Source organism: Octopus bimaculoides, chromosome 24 (genome assembly GCF_046866305.1).
Source record: "Octopus bimaculoides isolate indiv1 chromosome 24, ASM4686630v1, whole genome shotgun sequence".
Classification (NCBI taxonomy): Eukaryota; Metazoa; Mollusca; class Cephalopoda; order Octopoda; family Octopodidae; genus Octopus; species Octopus bimaculoides.
This window is the reverse complement of record NC_142951.1, coordinates 23,487,380-23,497,379: the sequence shown is the minus strand read 5'-3', so window position 1 is coordinate 23,497,379 and position 10,000 is coordinate 23,487,380. Positions and strand designations below refer to the sequence as shown.

General features: G+C 40.2%; 1 protein-coding gene and 1 long non-coding RNA gene across 5 annotated transcripts in view; one reads left to right on the top strand and one right to left on the bottom strand.

The window, feature by feature from the left end:
• Positions 1-10,000, top strand: part of LOC106867436 (AP-4 complex subunit sigma-1) — a 29,422-nt gene that overhangs the window by 6,669 nt on the left and 12,753 nt on the right. The window lies entirely within an intron of this gene.
• The window catches only part of LOC128250782 (uncharacterized), an 8,087-nt gene continuing 1,247 nt past the window's right edge, over positions 3,161-10,000 (bottom strand). The window contains exons 2-3 of the long non-coding RNA XR_008266762.2: positions 8,323-8,462; positions 3,161-5,090 (exon numbers count right to left, since the gene is read on the bottom strand). This is a non-coding gene — a long non-coding RNA (uncharacterized LOC128250782). The remainder of the gene's footprint in view (positions 5,091-8,322; positions 8,463-10,000) is intronic.

The window sequence follows — 10,000 nt, the reverse complement described above, 5'->3', positions numbered from 1 at the left end:
GCAGAAACTCCTTGATATTTTGGGTATTTGAGTATATTTAAAAATTTAAGGAATGGAGAAAACGCATGTTATAACTGCATATATATATTTATATATACATATATATACACACATATATACTTTATTCTCTTTTTGTTTTTTATCCATTTTTGAATTGTTTGTTCATTGAATTGACTATATATATATATGTGTGTGTGTGTTCATCCCCCATCACCATTTGACAACCGCTGTTGGTGCATTTACATCCCTGTAACTTAGCAGCTCTGCAAAAGAGGCCGACAGAATAAGTACCAGGCTTAGCAAAAAAATCAAGTACTGGAGTTGATTCATTCGACTAAAAATTCTCCAAGATGGTGCTCCAGCATGACCACAGTCTAATGACTATAACAAGAGATAAATGATGACAGGTAAAAGACTAGGGCATTAGAATTGTGCAGTACAGTGTGTTTGGTTGGTGGGATTGGTTTCACTAGGCTTAGTATAGGTGTAGTATGTTTGCCATGAAAAAAGGTTTCCACAATTCCATGTCATCATCATCGTTTAACGTCCGCTTTCCATGCTAGCATGGGTTGGATGGTTTGACTGAGGACGGTGGTGGTGGTGGTTGTTGTTGTTGTTGTTTTAATAAAATAAAGTATCAGACAAGTATGTTTGTAGGAATGGTTGTGTGAGCAAGTGATTTCTAACATAGAGTCTTGGATGGAACAGTGCTTTGTGGGTGGAATTTAGTAAGTGGAAATGTCATGTACAATGATGGGCTGAAAAGTTGAAAGGCTGGCTACGAAGATGTGATGCTAGAGCTGTAAAATCTTGCATGCATTAATTTCAACTCTTTTTATTAATAACTGCATTGTTTCTTTCCACATAAACTGACATCTGACTGTTCAAAGAAGACTTCAAAAATACCAGCTTAATCAATAGTCCACAAGTGAGCAGCTGAATTTTTGGAGGAAAGGGAGAGTTTTGAAGATGACCTAAGGTCTGGATGTCACCACCAAGAAAAATATTGATTGTGTTTTACCATGCAATATGTTGATTGACCATGACTATAAATCAAATAGCCAATGCTATTAACATATCTCTTGAGAGAGTTGAGAATATTCTGCACAATGAACTTGGCATGATGATGTTTCTGGTTGGTGGTTGCCATGTCCTCTGACACCTGATCAAAAGTGCACCAGGCTGATCACATCAAGGGAATATCTGACATTGTTTGAAGCAGATCCAGCTGGTTTCCTTGGACAGTTCTTAACCCAGGATGAGTGTTGGCTTCATCTCTTTAAGCCAGAGACAAAAAGATGCTCCATGCAGTGGAAACACTCCTCCTCACCTGTTGCAAAGAAAGCCAAGGTTGTTTCATCTGCAGGGAAGGTGATGGCTTCAGTTTTTTAGGATGCAAAAAGCTTTGTGTCTATCAAAGGGTGACATCATCTATGGAATGTACTATGCTAACTTGCTGAGGCAGTTACAAAAGGCTATCAAGACCAAACACTCAGGAAAACTGTTGAAAGGTGTCTTGTTTTAACAGGACAATGCTCCAGCACACAAGTCCTTGGTTTCAATGGCTGCTGTGCTTGACTGTGGCTTGGGATGGTTGATCACCCTCTCTCTTTTCCTGATTTGACCACATCTGACTATCATCTGTTCTTTAACATGAAAAAAATACTTGGTTGGTAACCTGTATTGCAGTGATGATGACGTCATATCTGCTATTGGTGACTTTTTTGAGCAATAGGATGAAAGCTTCCTCACCAATGGGATCCAAATACTGCAACACCAATGGAAGAAGTGTGTGGACTGCAAAGGGGACGATGCTGAAAAATAAACCTTGGTCACATTCCACGAGTGTATCTATGAATTTTACAGCCGACCCTTTTGTGCGTGTGTATAAATATGTATGGACATATATATATCATATAAACATGTTGTACACACACACACACACACACACAAACACACACACACACATGCACACACACACACACACACACACACACACACACACACACACACACTCACAACCCTAATAATTTTTACTTATCTTCATAGTTCAAAGAAAGTTAAGAAATGCATAACTTTATTTGCCCTGGTTAGCCATCATATCTAAATACAAACAGGTCACCTACTTCCTACCTTCACAGTTCAGTGGTTAATGGTTAGAGGGAAAATTTACCCAGTTGTGTGTTGATGATTGATCTAACAAACACACCTTTGTCCCACCTGTGGAGGCATGGGAAAATAGTTGTAAAACATACAGAGAGAAAAAAAAATGTTCTTATTGATGATCTTTGTGTCAGTGTGTATGTGTGTGTGTGAGTATATATTTTTATATGTATGTATATATATATATATATATATATATATACACACTTGTACACATCCATACACATAAACATGCTCATACATAATGCAAATACAAATGTGTGAGTGCAAACATATACACAAAAGGTCATATACTCAAGTCAGCAAACTAAAATAAAATATACCTTTATGTAAATATGTTGAATGGACTGAGGTGTTTGGCAATATGAAGTTCTAGAGAAGACCCGCCCACATCAGCGAAACTTAGTGCTAGAAGAGTTGTGTCTCACACATATGTAACAAGAAACTTTTCATACACCCTACCCCAAGAAACTGAGCTACATCTCTTGTAAACAGCATCTTTCTCTTCCTCACATTTCCTCTTCATAAACTATGATTGTCTTCCAGCTGTAAAAACCATGCCAAAACTAACCTTGCCTGTGCTAGTGCCATGTAAAAAGCACTGAGTCCACTCTGCAGAGTGGTTGGTGTTAGGAAGGGTATCCAATCATAAAACCCTGCCAAAACAGTACAGTAGCATAAGGTAGTTTTTATACTGGGTTAGCTTCTGTGAACTGTCTTACTCATGCATGCATGGAAGATGGATGTTAAGCAATGATGATGATGATGTAGAAAGAGAACACAATTTTCTAGCCTTAAAACATGTTTATTTATCATCATTTTATGTCTGTTCTCCATGCTGGTATAGGTAGGACAGTTCAACAGGATTCAATGGTTGGAGGATTACATCTTGATTCAATCTAATTTTTTTACATTTTCATCATGGTTTTGATGGGCCTTCCTTCAATGGTCCTTCCTAATAGCAACCATACCATTTCACTGAGTGTACTGGATGCAATTTTTCATGGCACTGACACTATAGGGGTTGCTTTGCCATTAGCAAAGCCAAAAAATTCCTTCAAACCCTGCATTGTTTTTGTTTGAATTGATTGCTAATCAGTTACAGTGTGTTTTGAGTTTTTTTTTTTTTTTGCACCAGCACTATTGGAGGTCACCTTGCAGCTTGCAAAGTCAAAGCAAGTACCCTTCATGAGTAGTAGTAGGTATCCATCGGTCTTGAGATGTCATGGATCTGTCCCTAAAGAAATCGTGTCAGCTGCTGATGGTGGTGCAGCATCTGTTGTGGCTGCACAGGCCCACATGGGAGTGGCAGTCATGCATACAGCGACTGCATTTGAAGGAGCTCTCTGCTGGCGCTACTGGTTTTTCCTTCTGTCGAGTGCACTTTTCTTTGGTGGCGAGTTCCTGTTTTGTTTTCGGGTAGAACAGGCTTATTGTTGTGGGAGATTTGTATCTTTTATCTTTTACTTGTTTCAATCATTAGCCCATGTCTCACTATCAAGGAGTATAGCCGTTTGCACACAAGCATCATACAGCCTATCTTTCACTCTGAGAAATAGTCCTTTTGTTGCCAACAGAGGTAATAACTCTCTGAACTTCCTCCACCCAATTCTTATTCTAGAAACAATACTTTCAGAGCATCTGCCACCATTGCTAATTTGGTCATCTAGGTAACGGAAACTATCTACAATGGCAAGAGAGGCTCCTGGACATTTGAGAGAATCTAAGTCGCATGTGCTCTTAGTGCTTATTATTCCAGCACATCTGCCACATATATAGACAACTTTATCTGTTAATCTACTTGTGATTCCACTGCACCTCTTGTGTGTCCATAGTTTACACTGGGTACAGCGAATGGAATTTCTTCCAACTCCTTTCTCATATATTGAACAGGGCCATTTACCTGACGGAAAGAGAGTTTTATCCTCTTTCTTACTAACAACTTTGGTCTTTGCTTGGGTAACTTTAAGGCCCTTTGATTCAAGGTTTTGTTTCCGTACCTGGAATTTCTTCTCCAATACTGCTAAAGATTCTGCAATAAGAGCAAGGTCATCAGCATATAAGCAAAGTCTTATTAGGGTCACTGTTATACTATCAGTGTTATTCATTTCCAAGATTCTGCAAAAACATATCTGACGATAGGGGACTATCTTACTCGGAAGTAAATGAGTGTTAATGACAGGGAGAGTAACTGGACATAGAAAATCTGCATGGAAAAGAATTTCATCCACTCCATGAACTGGCTTAGTTACGATGATGACCATTCCAGTTGATCTGATGCACGGAACAACCTGCTTGTGAAATTAATGTGCAAGTGGCTGAGCACTCCACAGACACATGTTCTCTTAACTTAGTTCTCAGAGAGATTCAGCTTGACACAGAATGTGACAAGGCTAGTCCTTTGAATTACAGGTACAACTCATTTTTGCCAGCTGAGTGGACTTGAGCAATGTGAAATAAAGTGTCTTGCTCAAGGACACAATGTGCTGCCAGAAATCGAACTGATGACCTTACGATTGTACACCTTCACTCCATGTAAGCATGGAAAAGTGGACATTATAACTATGATGATGTTGATGATGATTTCTGTGGACTATGACTGTGAGAAGGTACCTGTTCTTGGCAGTAAAGGTTGTGTAGGTTCTCTGATCTGGCCCTTGTTGGTTGTTTCCCTATTGGTCTTCCTTTCTGTTTCCTCACGCTTGCTTCTATAATATAACTCTATACATATTTTTGTAATTTGTTGTTGTCATGTTGCCTTCAACTGTCACCCTTGTGGCTGATAAAACAAACAATCAAGTGTCATTGTTGATTCTAGGTAGTCAAGCAACCTGTAGTTATTTGAAGAATGTGACCTACAGCAAGTCTGTACTGTTAAATGAATGTATAACACACTTTGTATTGTCGAAGTATATCTAAACAAGTTTCTGTAATGAGAAAGGAGGAAAAATATTATTATTATTATTATTATTATTATTATTATTATTGTTGTTACAGTAGTCTTATCTTCATTGCGTGACTTATGGTTTCACTGCACAACCAGGTACAACTCTGTATACGTCAATAATATGGAAGATTTTCTTTTCTGTTTAATGCTCCAAAGTATTATGTAAGGTGCTATGACCTGTATGCTTACTCTATATAGCATGTGTGTGTAGTACCCAGTGATTTTATTTGTTTGTATGCTGTATATATTCATATGTAAGGAGGTGAATTTGAAGAGTTATTAGGACATCAGATTAGATACCTTGAGAGATCAAATCTGGTTCTCTGTTTTCTGGGTTCGAATCCTGCTGAGGGTAATATCTCTTAGCCTTCATTGCATTAACAAAATCTCTTCTTTGAACGGAACCCTTCATTCAGCTAGTTTCAATATGAAGTATATACTTAGCTGAAGGAATACTCTAAGCAGTTGCTCATTTCTGCCAATTCTCATTAAAAAGTGTGCTTATTTCCTCTCATATTTACTGAAGTCAAATAATCTGCCCTAATCATTGGTGACATTCAAAACCAGTATGTATTCATATCCATATTTAAAAGGAAACTCTTATCAATGTTAACATTTTTGAAACCTGTTATACACTGTATGACCAAAGGGGGTTGCACCTCGAAGGTTCCCCTCTGAGATACAAGTCTGGGCAAGGTTCATCATCATCATCATCATTTAACGTCTGCTTTCCATGCTAGCATGGGTTGGATGATTTGACTGAGGACTGGCAAACCAGATGGCTGCACCAGGCTCCAATCTGATCTGGCAGAGTTTCTACAGCTGGATGCCCTTCCTAACGCCAACCACTCTGAGAGTGTAGTGGGTGCTTTTACATGCCATTGGCACGAGGGCCAGTCAGGCAGTACTGGCAATGGCCACACTCAAATGGTGTTTTTACATGCCACCTGCACAGGAGTCAGTCCAGCGGTACTGGCAACAACCTTGCTTGAATGTTTTGTTCACATGCCACTGGCACAAGTGCCAGTAAGGCGACGCTGGTAACGATCATGCTCAAATGGTGCTTTTTATGTGCCATACACAATGGGCTTCCACAGAGTTTCCATCAAGCAAATCCACTCTCAAAGCATTGGTTGGATCAAGGCTATAGTAGAAAACACTTGCCCAAAAAGTGCCATGCAGTGGGACTGAACCAGCAGCTGCCCATGCATACTAGCCTCCTCTCTACACGCCACTGATGTTATCCATATGAAAGACAAGGGCTGATACAGCTTGGCACCAGTGACTCATTTCTACAGCTGAGTGAACTGAAGCAATGTGTAATAAAGTGTCTTGCTCAAGAACGCAACACACAGCCCAATCCAGGAATTGAACTCACCTCCTCGTGGTTGTGAACCTGACACTCTAACCACTATGTATGTAAATGATACATATATAATACAAGACCACATTAAAATACAAATCTAAAACTGAAGAAAACACAAGCATGAGTGAAAAAAGAAAAAAAAACAAGAAAAAAAAAAAGGAAAAAGAGGTAAGAAGAAAGAAAAAACACCACTTCAACACTCAGTGCTTCAATTGGTTGCATACCACAAGGTTTAATGGAACTGAAGCAAACCAACATACTCACAGCATTATTACAAGTGATATATAGTGAGGTTAAGGTGTTGGTACAGCCAAGCACCCTCGTGGGCTTCACCTGTTACTATGGCAAAGCAAGCTGCCAATAATGACAGGAACTTCACTGTTAATGGTCCCACCCCTCCAAATGTCTCAAATGCCACAGGCTGGTAGAACTGGTTCACTGACAAGTCCTGATACTTAAGGATTTTGTTCCATTTGGCTATGAAAGTAGTGTTATACATTACTTTCCTATTCAGATCTGTACTTGCAACCTTTCATATCAACATGTTAAAAACATGAACTACTACTTTCTATAACATAGATTTATTGTATCTCTTATGCAAGGTGAAATATATATTAAACCATGAGCATTTTATGTTCAAACCAGCCAGATCTAGCTTCTTACACTTATCCTACAATGTCATTCTAAAAATATGCAATCACTTCATTGAAATCTCTAAGCTATGAGATAATGCATGATTAATTCAAAACAATCATCATCATCATCATTGTCGTTTAACGTCCGCTTTTCATGCTGGCATGGGTTGGACGGTTTGACCGAGGGCTGGCGAGCCAGAAGGCTGCACCAAGCTCCAATCTGCTCTGGTAAAGTTTCTTGGGCAAGTGTCTTCTACACCGCCACCACCACCACCACCGACAACAACAACAACAACAACCAAGATTATCACCACCAACTCCTCCACCACAACTTTCATTGCTATCAACAGCACCATATTTAACAGCAGCAGCAGTACCACCACCACCACCACCACCACCACAACCACCACCACCACCACTGCTAACAGCAACATTGCTACCACCACTCATACCACCACCTCCACCAGCCCTTCCAAAACCACACAACTACAACCATCACCACCACCACTACCACTGCCATGACTACAACCATCACAATGACTGCCACCACCACCACCACCACCATCACCAACAGCAACAACATTACTACCATCACCACCACCACTATCATCAATGACACCATAATCATCACCACCACCTTTGTCACAATAGCAGAAGCAGCACTACAACCACAACTAGGATGCTGATAACTGCTGCCACCACTACCACCATCACTGCCACCACCATAGCAACTGCCGCCACCACCACCACCAGTACTACCACCACGACCACCAATCCTTTAAAAGGTGATTTACATTTAATCCTGACTTTTGCTGCCCCAAAATCAATAGAAGTAGAATTCAGGATGATGGGTTAGGGTGGTGGTAGTGGTTGTGATGGAGGAGGGGTAGAGTAGGAAGATGGCAAAGTGATGAAGGAGGTTGGGTTGGGAGGAGGAAGGGAAGTTGTGGGGAATATTGATGACGGACAAGGTGTGAGATGAAAATGTTGATGATAAAAATTGATTGTGGTGTAGATGGTGATGATGGTGATGGTGATAGTAGCGATGATGATGAAGACGATGATAATGATAAAGGTAGTGATAGTGATGATAACTTTATGATGATGATGACGGTGATGATGGTGATAATGATGATGAAGATGATAATGATGTTGATGATAATGGTGATGTCATGAGGAGAATTATGCAGAACATGTGGCTGATTACTTACGTACTCTTTCACTCCAAGACCATCATCAAACAGCAAGGATGCCATATTATCCCTTACCCCTGTTGCTCTCACCAATGTTTACCAAACATATTGGGCTCTCAGTAAGGTTCAATACACATCTGGTCCTGATCCGTAGGTCTCTGAAAGAGGGGAAGAGGAGAGAGAGAGAGAGAAATGTTGGTGGAGATAATAATAATGGACATCTGTTGCTGGAAAGATAAATAAAAGTTTCTGTTACATCACCAAAGCACATGTGGCTTTCACCAATATACATCAGTAAAAGATATATATATATATCATCATCATCATCATCATCATCATTATCATCGTTTAACGTCTGCTTTCCATGCTAGCATGGGTTGGACGATTTGACTGAGGACTGGTGAAACCAGATGGCTACACCAGGCTCCAATCTGATTTGGCAGAGTTTCTACAGCTGGATGCCCTTCCTAACGCCAACTACTCTGAGAGTGTAGTGGGTGCTTTTATGTGCCACCGGCACGGAGGCCAGTCAGGCGATACTGGCAACGGCCACGCTCAAAATGGTGTATTTTATGTGCCACCTGCACAGGAGCCAGTCCAGCGGCACTGATAATGACCTCACTCGAATGTTTTTTTTTTCGTGTCACTGGCACAAGTGCCAGTAAGGCAATGCTGGTAACGATCATAAAATATGTTATTATTTAGCTGATCTAATTTGCATTTGAGGTGGATGTACTATCAACAAAGTAGCCAGAGTAAGGACAGGGTGGTAAAAGTTCAAGGAGCTATTACCTTTGTTGGTACCAAAGGAATTTTCTCTTTGAGTGAAGGGCAGATTGTATGATGCTTGTTTACAAAGTGTAATGTTGTATGTGAGTGAAATATTGATTTTAAATTTTTGCGCAAGGTTAGCAACTTTGGGGAAGCGGGTAAGTCAATTACTTGACCCCAGTGTTCAACCGGTACTTACTTTATTGACCCTGAAAGGATGAAAGACAAAGTCGACCTCAGTGGAATTTGAACTCAGAATGTAAAGACACAAAATGTCACTAAGCATTTTGCCTGATATGCTAACGATTCTGCCAGCTCATTATTTGAAGGCTGTAAGCTGGCAGAATCATTAGTACATGAGACAAAATGCTTCGTGGTATTTTCTTCAATTTTGTATGTTTTAAGTTCAAATCCCGTATTGTGTTCTTGAGCAAAACACTTCACTTCACGTTGCTCCAGTCCACTCAGCTGGCAAAAATGAGTAACGCTGCGATGGACTGGCGTTCCGTCCAGCTGGGGAACACATACGCCATTGAAACCGGGAAACCGGGCCCATGAACCTGGTTAGGTTTTAAAAGGGCACAAAACCGGGAAACCGGGCCCATGAACCTGGTTAGGTTTTAAAAGGGCACATTTATTATTATTTTTTAAAAGTTAAAATCCCACTGAGTTCAATTTTGTCTTCCAGCCCTCCAGGCTCAATAGAATGTACCAGTTGAGTACTGAAGTTGATATATTTGACTAAATCCTCTCATAAGATTTCTGGTCTTATGCCAATGTTAAAAATCATTATCATCATTTTTATTAAAATGTTAAAAGCAGAACAGGTAGTGGGGTGTAGGGTATATAAGTTGGTTTTAACACACCTGATGGGGCTCCGAAAGGGGTCTCTGGGAGTAGCGTCCCTGCGTTCCTGAGCTGGTTT